Raw genomic sequence first — 11,775 nt, 5'->3', positions numbered from 1 at the left:
AAATGTACAGTTTTCACAAAATGTTTTCACATGCAGTTCTTTGATATGATAAAGGGTGAAGTTCATGGAAACCACAAAAAGATACTGATACTGAAAACTATTAAAGTCATTACTGAGGTTGTAAGTTGACTTTACTATAGGATTGATAATGGGACGTGTTTCTAAATGGTAACATAACCTGGAATAAAGTTCAGCATGAGCATTCACTTAACCTGCCACCTTAGCTGTTTCATTAGAGTGGTATACATCTCACTTTACAGTGTTTCTTCTTTTTCCTTGTCAGGAGATGGTAGTTCCAAGAAGGAACATTTTATCGTCTTTGTTTTTAATCTCAAGAATGGTACCTGCCATCAGTGAATGACTTGTTGCACTGCTTTCATTGAAGTGTTCTTCATTCCCTCGGCAATATGATTGTAAGGGCAGTTGAGTGCTAACTTGATTGGGAGAGGGGCGGTTTGGTTAGATAGGACTTGATATATTCTGTTTTTTATAAGTTTGATATTTTTTTCTGGCAGCTAGTTGACATTCAGATCTGGTTGGTTACATACTGCTATGTAATAAATTATCCTGAAACAGGGGCATAGAACAATATTGTTATGTCCATGGATTCCATTGGTCTGACCATGCCCAGGACAGTTTAGGAATTGTATCTTCTCCAAAGTTTCATTGTAGCTTCTGTGTTTTTAGTATAGTTACTATTTCTTTCTCATCAGATAGGCTGAGCTCTTTTTGTTATTATCATTTAAATATTTAGGCATTGTTGTCATGTATATTGTGCAGAAATGCATGTATACTGCAGGTAATAATTCTGTATGTGAACAAGTGACCTAGAGGTAAAGGAATCCGAATACAAAGACATTGTGTGGATAATGTTGGAGAGGTCCGTTTTTCACAAGACATAGGAAGGAAAGAGGCTGGGCGTGGTGGCTCCTGCCTGTAATCCCAGCGTGAGGTCGAGGTGGGTGGGTCAGTCACTTGAGGTCAGGAGTTCAAGAACAGTCTGACCAACATGGTGAAACCCCGTCTCTACTAAAAATACAAAATTAGCTGGGCGTGGTAGCATAATCCCAGCTGCTTGGGAGGCTGAGGCAGGAGAATCGCTTGAACCCAGGAGGTGAAGATTGCAGTGAGCCAAGATCACGCCATTGCACCCCAGCCTGGGCAACAAGAGCGAAACTCCATCTCAAGAAAAACAAATGACAACAACAACAACAACAACAAAAAAAAAAAAAAAAAAAAAGGAAAGAGAGCTAACATCTGACCTCCTTTATTATTAAAATACTCCAAAAGGAATTTTGATCCACATGCTCTTTCTCCATAATAGAATGAATGTTGCATATCATTTTACAGACAAATTTTATTAGTTCTTGCCAATGATATAAACTTTGCTTCTAACCTTTTCCCATTTTTCCAACTGTGTTCTCTCAGGTGATGACTGAAAAAGGGAACCTGTGCTACTATTTGTACCATCATCTTCACGAAAATCAAAAAATGCTTTTTATGATGTATGCAGACACTCTTCATGTGTGTTTCAGTGGACATTCCTTGCAGATACAAAAAACTGAGAAAGCTCACTTTTGGAAAGTGACCTAAAAAGTGTCATTGAAGTGAATTTTCAGTAGGCACGACGATTGTTTTCATGGTTGCTGTTGGATCATGTCTCAGGAGCTGGAATGACAGACATTACTGAACAAAGAAATCAGGATAGTGAAACTTAAAGAGTTTCATCTCAGTGCTTTCATAAGTATGAAGTGCATATATTTATAATTTTCACTAATCACAGGGTAAATATAAAATTGATTGATTAAAAATGTTTCATAAGAATTCAAAGGACATAGAATTTTGTGAAATGTAGTAGTTTTACTTAAGTGCCTTTCTCTATTTCTACCCCCAAGCCAATTTTTTAGAAAGTAGTTGATACATAAGTAGTTTTGGGGAGATGATATACATTTTCTATATAGTTAAACATGTACTTGGATGTGTGTGGATGTGTATCTGATTAGTTTGTTGGAGTGATTCCTATGGTTTGGAACTGCTGGGGCCATGTTTAGGCAAAAATCTATATTTTTGAGTGAACTCCCCATGACTGGAGCAAATTTCCCCAGTATTTGAGAATTCTTCATTTCCTAAAGCTGTACAAACATCAGATAATCAATATTCGTAAGGATCGATAATGTAATTTATAATGAAATTGCTTTCTGAGCTATTAATGTTAACTATATCATCTTAATATTGCCTTAAAACTCATTTGTGCTATTCCATTTTCCTCTGTTCCTTTTATGTTCACTTCCTTTCTAATGTTAGTCTCCTCGTACTGATTTCTGAAGAGTTCATTTGTGATTACAGATGTTAACATTTTGTCTAGAATAGCAAATATGTTTTTTCTCATTCATTTTACTATGGTGTTTTATTTTTTGGTTATATAGAAGTTGTATATTGAAATATAATCTTGTTCTGTTTTATGACTTTGGAGTTTCGTGTTTTTTTTAAAACATGTTTACGTTAATATCATTTATTTGTATTGCCTTCTATTTCAGCAGTTATTTTGTCATTTCTTTTTCCATTAACCATCATTCTGGTGTTAATGAATGCATTACATATTTAGTTATCTCTTAAATTCTACCATAAAGAAAATTTCCAGGTAAAATTGACTACACTTCTGTTAACTTGCCTTACCATCTTATTGACACTAATAATTACTAATGATTTATACTGTCTTATCTATTCCATTGAGTTCTATCTCATTTCTCTTCTTTTTCAGAATATTCCCTGTCTATACTTGCATTTTTTTCTATCAATTGACACTTACAATTATTTTTGCAAGTTGGAAAAAAATGCAGTATTAATTTCATTTGCAACAAACTTAATAGATTAATTAGGAGAGAATAGATATCTTTAAAATTGAGTCTTCTATCCAACTGCAAGGTAGGTCTTTCTATTTTTAATTGAATAATAATTTGGGGATATTGCTAGTGCAGTTTTTAAAATTATTTTTTAATAGTAGGCATTTTTTATTTAGTGATTTGAATTAGTCAACTTATCTAATTGATACGTGAAAACTTTTTGTATGCCTTTTCTAGTAGTCTTTACTGAATTTCTAAAATTATTACTTTCTTGAACAATTTGTCATTTTAATTATCTTGATAAAGTACATTCGTAAGTATTTCTAGGATATATGGAAGTACTTGGCAATTGGACTGTTAATTGCAGTCCGCTTAGGTCATGGTTGTTTTTGTTCTTACTGGCATTTCAGTAGTCTTTTAGAAGAAGATGTTTTACCAAATTTGGTGACAGGTTTAATAAAATTTCTTTTTGTATAGTTGAAAAACCTGTCCTTATAATTATTAAGGTTAAAATTAACGTATTCCAAAATTGAACATTATTCCATCCCATGAATGAAGTAAATTATATTTTAGTATATACTCCTTGATTGTAGTTGTTATAATGTCATTTGGAATTTCTGAAATGATTCCTAAACAAACAGCTTTTTACTTGTTCTGTTGTCAGAGGTTTTTGATGTTTTACTGAGTCTTTGAAACCATTTTGAGTATTTCTGGCACAGGCTAGAAACAAGTAATGTTTTTCTTTAATTATGTAGAAATGTTGGCTTAAAAAGGTGTTGAAATAATAGTGTGTGTGTTTTTTTTTAAGTTATTTATCTTTTGTCCAAAATCAACTAAGCATTTATGTAAACTTGTGTTTTTTGGAACCCTTTATTCTATTTCCTTATTCTTTGTGTTTGTCTTTATGCCAGTATCACACTGTTATGATTATTGTAGCTTTGTAGTTAACATTTTGAAATTGGGAACTGTGACTCTTACAGCTTTGTTCTTTTTCAGGTTTGTTTTGCTCATTTCAGCCCTTTGAAACGCTATATGAGTTTTAGGATTTTGTTTTGTAATTTTTGCCAAAAACATGGGAAGTTTACTGGGGATTAAATCTGTACATTGCTATGAGTAATATTGACATAAACAATACTAACTCTTCCAGTCCATGAACATGGGATGTCTTTTTATTTATGTCGTTTATTTCTTTTAGAAATGATTTGTAAATTTCATTGTACAGAAAATTTTCTTTGATCTTCCTGGTTAAGTTGCTAAGTATTGTATTTTTAAAATGCTATTGCAAGTGGAATTGTTCTTTGAATTTCCTTTGTGAATTATTCATTGCTATTTTTGCTTGCTGAATTTGTTGCCTGGTATTTTGTGGAATTTATTAGTTCTAAGATTTGTTTTATACTCCTAAGGGAAATTTTCAGCCTGTAAATTTTTTTTTTGAGACATAGTCTCACTGTCGCCCAGACTGGAGTGCAGTGGCGCTATCTCCCAGGTTCGAACAATTCTCCTGCCTCAGCCTTCCGAGTAGCTGGGATTACAGGTGACTGCCACCATGCCTGGCTAATTTTTGTATTTTTAGAAGAGATGGGGTTTCACCGTGTTGGCCAGGCTGGTCTCAAACTCCTGAGCTCAAGTGATCTCCTCCCTTAGCCTCCACAAGTGCTGCTATTACAGGTGTGAGTCCCCATGCCCGACCAGCCTATAAAATTTTAGTGGATGCCAAGAGAGATACTTTTACTTCTTTTCCGACTTGGGTGTCATTTCTTTCTTTTTGTTACTTGATTGCTCTGTCAAGGATTTGTAATACCATGTTGAAAAGAAGTGACGAAAGCAGGCATCCTTGCTTTGTAACTGATACCAGAGGAAATCCTTTTAGTATTTAACCATTGAGATGAATGTTGTTTTGAGTTTCATTTATAGCTTTTACTATGGTTGTGTGATTTCATTCTATTCCTAATTTGTTGAATGTTGAATTTTTTATTCCTTCTTTGTCTTGCTTTGGTAAGATGGTAATGCTGGCCCCATAAAATGTGTTGGGGAGTGTTTCCTCCTTGAATTTCTTAGAAAAGTTTGAAAACACTTGTTGTTTAAGTATTTCTTTGATGGAAGATTTTTCATTAATAATTCAATACTGTTAATAGTTTCGTGTGTGTGGTTTTGATTTGGTGGCCTTTAGTCTCCTAGGTTTCTAGGAATTTGTACGTTTCATCTAGGTTATCTAATTTGTTAACATTCACTTGCTTATAGTACTCTTAGAAAATCTCTTAGTTCTGTAGACTTTGCATTATGTTTCTGATGGTAGCAACCTGAGTCTTCCCTCTTTTTTCTGGTCCACTTAGCTAAAGGTTTGTCAGTTTTCTTGATTTTTGCTTATGAAGAACCAAGTGGTTATTTTGTGTTCATTTTCTGTTTTATTCATCTCTGTATCATTCTTTATGTCCTTCTCCTCTTTGTGTTTAGTTTGCTTTTATAGTTCTTTAATTTGTACAGTTTGTTGATTTGAAATTTTTTATGTTACATTAATAGGTGTAAGATTCATAAAACATTTTATTTTCATTTTCATTCATTCCCACATATTTTCTAATGTTCCTTTTAACCTCTTGGTTGTACTAGTTGTTTGTGTTTTCTCATGTCCACAAATTTGACTTTTCCAAGGCTTTCCTTCTGTTAGTTGATTTCTAAATTCATGGCCTTGCTGTGGTCAGAGAAGAGGCTTTTTCTGTCTGCCTTTTCAAAATTTATTGAGACTGAATTTGTGACTTAACTACATTTGTTGTGAAAAATGTCTCACACACTTAAAGGGGAATGTGCATTTTGTTGTTCAGAGATTGTTGTGTGCATATCTGTTAAATATAATTGATTTATTGTGATGTTACACACTTCATTTTTCTCTTTTTTTGGGGGGAGGGGTGGGGGATGAGACAGAGTCTGGCTCTATTCCCCAGGCTGGAGTGCAGTCGTGTGATCTTGGCTCACTGCAACCTCTGCCTCCCAGGTTCAAACGATTCTCCTGCCTCAGCCTCGAAAGTAGCTAGGATTACAAGCGCCTGCCACCTTACCCGGTTAATTTTTGTGTTTTTAGTAGAGATAGGGTTTTGCCATGTTGGCCAGGCTGGTCTCAAACTCCTGACCTTGTGATCCACCTGCCATGGCCTCCCAAAGTGCTGGGATTACAGGCGTGAGCCACCACACCTGGCTCACACCTCTGTTTTCTTACTTGTTTCTGGTTATTCTTCCCATCATTGAGAGTAGGTTCTTGGAAGTCTGCATCTCTTGGTGAGGAAATGTCTATTTCTTCCTTCTTTTATGTCAATTTTTGTTTCATATATTTTGGTGGTTTATTAGGATCATAAACATTGATCATCTTTATCTTGTAATTTTGATTAATGTATGATGTACATTTTTGTTTGTTGTAACATCTTGGATTAACAGTCTGTTTTGTCTGACTTTAACAGTCTACAAAATATCTGCTTCTCTAACACCTTCACTCCTCCCCCTTTCAGTTGTTGTTATAAAAATGTATCTTTTAACATATTGTGGATCAAAAAATATTATTTGAAATTCATTTTTTTGTTAAATTGTTTAGAAGATAAATTGTAGAGTTATAATCAAAGTTACAGTAATATTTTTTTTTTTTTTGACACGGAGTCTTGCTCTGTGCCCCAGGCTGGAGTGCAGTGGCGCGATCTCCGCTCACTGCAAGCTCCGCTCCCCTGGGTTCACGCCATTCTCCTGCCTCAGCCTCCCGAGTAGCTGGGACTACAGGCGCCCGCCACCTCGCCCGGCTAATTTTCTTGTATTTTTAGTAGAGACGGGGTTTCACCGTGTTAGCCAGGATGGTCTCGATCTCCTGACCTCATGATCCGCCCGTCTCGGCCTCCCAAAGTGCTGGGATTACAGGCTTGAGCCACCGCGCCCGGCCAAAGTTACAGTAATATTTACTGGTTTTTAGCCTAATGTGTGGTTTTATAATTTATCAATTTCAAGTCATGTAGAATCTTTAAAAAAGGCAAGAGGCTGGACATAGTAGCTCACACCTGTAATACCCGGCACTTTGGGAGGCTATGGGAGGAGGATTGCTAGAGACCAGGAATTTGAGACCAGCCTGTGCAACATAGCAGGAGGCTATCTCTACAAAACAAATTTTAGCAACAACAAATAGCTGGGTGTGGTGGCATATGCCTGTAGTCCCAGATACTCAGGAAGCTGAGATGCAAGGGTCTCTTGATCCCTGGAGGTTGAGGCTACAATGAGCCATGGTGATGCCACTGCATTTCAGTCTGTGCAACAGAATCAGAGCCTGTTTCTCAATGAAAAGCAAGTGGAGGGACACCATTGTTAACCTCTCATAATTGCTCAAATACTTACCTTTAACCACATCTTTATTTCTTCATAGGGCTTCCATTTACTCTTTATTTCAACCTTCAGGAGTCTTTTCAGTGTTTTTGTTTGGTGGGGAAGCAGATCTAATGTTAACAAACTCCTGTTGTTTGTACATCTGGGAAAGTATCAATTTCTCCCTTTTTAAAAAAAATTAACAGTTTTGTTAGATATTAGATTCTTAGTTGAGTGGTTTTTTTTTTTTGTTTTTTTGTTTTGTTTTGTTTTGTTTTAGCACATTGAATGTGTCCACTACCTTCTGGCCTCGTGAGAAATTAACTGATAATCCTTGTTATATGATGCCAGTTTTCTATTGTTGCTTTTCAGAATTCTTTCTCTTTTGCTCTTCATAGTTGAAAGATAATGTGTCTCATTGTGGGTCTTTGAGTTAATCTTGCTTGGAGTTTGTTCAGGTTCTTACATGTTAATATTCATATCTTTCATCAGATTTGAGAAGTTTCCGTCTAGAATTTCTTCAGATATTCTTTCTTTTGCATGCTTTGTCTTTTCTGGAAATCCTGCAGTGTGTGTATTGGTTAGCTTGAGTGGTAGACCAGAAGTTGTTTAGACTCTGTGTACCTTTCTTCAATATTTTTTCTTTTTGTTCCTCAGAACTGATAAATTTCTGAAGTTTGCTGATCCTTTTTGTTGCCTGCTGAGAATAATGCATTGGAATCCCTCTAGAAAATTTTTCATTTCAGTTAATTGAACGTTTCATGTTCCAGAATTTCATTTTGTGTTCCTTTGTGAAATTTTTTTGTCTCATTATTCCATTTTGCTCGTGCATGATTTTCTTAACCTTCTCCATCACTTCCTTTAGTTCTTTGAGCAACTTTAAGATAGTTGTTTTAAAAGCTGCTTACCTGTCTTAACATCTTTGAGATTAGAAGTGGTAAACTGATGAGAGCACAGCCTCTCAGTGTTTGTATATCAGAGTGGTGTGTTTTGTTTTTTGTTTATTCCTACCCTCACTCCTTCTGCAAGCTGTATGTAAGTTGTTCCAGAAATGTGCACAGCTACCTTGTGTGAGGCTGTAGGAGTTAGGGCTAGGTAATTTGTACTTTGCTAAGAGTTGATGTTGAGTGAAATTAACCTGAATAAACCTGAATTTAGAGGTTAATACAATCCTCCAGAGTTCCATACCAGTTATACCGATTATTCTGGTGTATTTGTCATCTCAGGGGGAGAAAGAGTTCTGGTGCATCTTGCTCTGCCATCCTCCCAGAACCCTCAGCTCACCAGTTTTTTTTGTTTGGATATAGTTTCTCATTCTGTCCCCAGGCTGTAGTGCAGTGGCACTATCATAGCTCACTGCAGCCTCGACTTTTTGGGCCCAAGGGACCCTCCTGCCTCAGCCTTCTGAGTAGCTGGGACTACAGACATGCCTGGATAATTTTTCTTTTCTGAAGAGATGGGGTCTCACTATATTGCCTAGCCTCATCTTGGACTCCTGGACTCAAAGAGTCCCCCAGTCTCAGCCTCACAAAGTCCTGGGATTCTAGGCGTGAGCCACTCTGCCCAGCTTGTTTTACAGTAGTCAAATGAATCTGCCCACTTTCTGATTATCAATAAAAGTTGTGTTCTATAATTTTGTTACTTTTCAATTGTGATGGATTATGCATGACATAAATTTTGCCATATTAACCAGATTTAATTATATTACTCGTTAGCATTAAATGCACTCACAGTGTTGTGTAACTATCACCATTTTCAGAACTTTTGTCATCTTAATTGGAAACTGTATACCTGTTACTCTAATCCCTAGTCCCTTGTCTCCCCAATCATGTTTCCTGCATTTGATTTTGCCTATTGTAGGTATTTCATGTTTTTTGGTTCCTGGCATATTTCACCTAATGCTTTCAAGTTTCATGTAATACATGAGAACTTCATTTCTTATTATGACTGAGTAAATTCATCTTGTGTATGTATATGTGTGTGTATAAGTGTATGTGTGTGTATACACATATAACACCACATTTTTTATCCATCTGCTAATGGACACAATTTTGAATCTATTCCTCTGCTAATGGCCATTTTATATGCCCGTGCTCACCAAAACATTCACAGTGTCCATTAAGAGATGAATACATTTAAAAATATGTCCATTAGTATTTGAGCGTTGGCATACAAATATCTGGGTTCATGTCTTCATATCTGAGTATGTATATAGGGGAATGAAATTGCTGAGTTATTTGGTAATTTCATGAACTTGCTTTTTGAGGAAATATTTGTTATTTATTATGAGAAATTGAAGTCACCAGAAATGAGAACTGAATAATGTACCTTCTATTATCTAGCAACTAGAATTAATAACTATCAACATTTTTCCCTATTTTGAAAATTACAGTTACCATGGTGATTTAATCCTGAATAGGTTTATATTTTTATGTATCAATTTTCAAAATAATTGCAATATCCTATCTCTACCTAGTAAAATTTACTAAAATCCCTATGTGCCTTCTAAACACACAAAGAAAACAATCCTCATTTAAATTTCTCAAGGTTGTGCATGGTGTCTCAAGCCTGCAATCATAGCATTTTTGGAGGCCAAGGCATTTTGCTTGAGCCCAGGAGTTCCAGATGAGCATTGACAACTAGTGAAACCTGTCTTCACAGAAAGAAGAAAAAAAAATTAGGTGTGGTGGCATGCACTTGTGAACCCAATTATTTCAGAAGCTGAAGCAGGAGGATCACTTAAGCATTGAGCTACAATCACAACACTGAACTCCAGGCTGGGTATTCTAGTGGATTTCTTATTTCTTATTTGCTGGTTTTTTTGAGGGGGGGGGATTGATTCAACCCTTTATTTTTAGTATACTGAAGGAATTGGTGAGCTACTGTGGTCCAAAATATATATTGTGTATACACCATATGTAGTCTGAATTCTTGTATGACAAAGTACAGTCCATATTTGTAAGGGGTGCTTGGAAAGGTATATTAGGTATATTACCTTACATGTGTAGATCTTCATAAGTAATAGTTGGCAAGATCTACTATAAACTTGTTACATATTTCTATATTTGTCATATTAGAGACCTTTTTAGTCTTTGATGTTATTTTTCCCATTAATTTGATGTCCTGGCCTGGTCATGCTTTCAGTTTTTCATGAGATCATGCTAACGAGATTTCTTAAAAGTTTTGCAAATATAATCTGATAACATACTTTGATTTTTTGAAAAAAAGTCATCTCTTACCCAGTAAATATAAACTAATTGCTGGTTTTCTTTTGTAATTTCTTCTCAATGTATTTTAAGGTTTGGAGATACCAATCCTTTTAAGCGTAATCATCATGCTATCTGGTAAAAATTACATTGTACACATGGTAGGATGCCACCCCTGTGGTCATGTTTAGTATTTTTTTCTCAGTGTTTCAGTGTTTTTTTCAAAAAATACTAAACATTGAGATGAAAGGGAAGGTTATCAGAGTATCCCACTTTAGTGATTATAGTGCTCAGCTACTAGCTCCCTACCTGTTAGAACACATTCCCAAATGTCGGCCTGAGCTATATTTTTATGTATTGTTTGTCTGCTTTGTATTAAAGACAAAAGCTCATTATCAATTAGTTGTATGTTTTAAAGAGTTGACCACAACTTTCATCATAAGACCTATCTAAAGAGGAATGCATGATGTGTTAGTACCAAGGAGTAGAGATACAATGAGTGTATTTGTTTTCATGTTCCTTAAGAGGGAATGCACTAGCAATTGAAGGTAAAATAGATACAAATCAAGTAAACCATTATGTTTTCAGTCATTATGTCACTTTGAACAACAATTTGTTTAATCATTTTGCGATAGCTTGTTGCTTGGAACTGTCTTATTTTTAGTGTTCAGTGTATTTATTTATGGGAGTGTATACATATTCCAGGGTGTTCTAGTTCCTCAGGGAAAATCTGGATGGTATAGAAGAATTTTGTTCTTTATTATGAGTCCATTTATAATTTCATCTTTTTTTTAAAAAAGGCGTTTTTTCTACAGTCAGACATTTTGAGTGTGACTTTTGTTGTGAGAAAAAAAATTGTGAAGACGTTGTAAAGATTGGTAATGAGGAAGGTGACTTGACTGGGTATCACAGACTTACAAAATCTTATATGTGTTTAGAGTTATGTTAATGGCACATTTATAAGCAAAGTAATGTCATGGAATAGAAGACCTGTAAGTTGACATGAGAAACACAAAGTGTATTAAAGTTATCTGCAATCATGGGGGTAGATTATTAGCCAAATGAGTAAGAAATTAGATTCATCTCTCATGGTATGTAGCATGAAGAATTTAAAATGAATCAGAGGTTTAAATTAAAAACTGCAGAAATTATACAGTTTCAGAAAGCAAATGAATGTCTCTCCAATTTTGAGGAAATTACTGATGATACACATTGTAGAAGCAACAAGAAACACAAAGATTGATAGTAAAAATGAAATGACAAAGTTGGAAAAGTTAGTTGTGACATCACATAAGAATACCTTTGGTATATGTAAGATATAATATAATTGGGGAAAAATACCAGCTCAAAGGAAAAGTGACTTGAGCACATAGTTCACTAAAAAAATACAAAGTGCT

At 35.2% G+C, this 11,775-nt stretch overlaps 1 long non-coding RNA gene across 2 annotated transcripts in view; it reads left to right on the top strand.

Annotated features, from left to right (window-relative positions):
• The first annotated feature begins 289 nt into the window (after nt 1-289).
• LOC126958884 (uncharacterized) overlaps nt 290-11,775 on the top strand; it is a 28,254-nt gene continuing 16,768 nt past the window's right edge. For both annotated transcript variants that reach the window (XR_007727394.1, XR_007727393.1), the window contains exons 1-3: nt 290-413; nt 1,429-1,784; nt 2,762-2,925. This is a non-coding gene — a long non-coding RNA (uncharacterized LOC126958884). The remainder of the gene's footprint in view (nt 414-1,428; nt 1,785-2,761; nt 2,926-11,775) is intronic.

Source organism: Macaca thibetana, chromosome 7 (assembly GCF_024542745.1).
Source record: "Macaca thibetana thibetana isolate TM-01 chromosome 7, ASM2454274v1, whole genome shotgun sequence".
NCBI classification, from domain to species: Eukaryota; Metazoa; Chordata; class Mammalia; order Primates; family Cercopithecidae; genus Macaca; species Macaca thibetana.
Note: the sequence above shows the minus strand (reverse complement) of the source record. Positions and strands in the feature narration are given on the sequence as shown.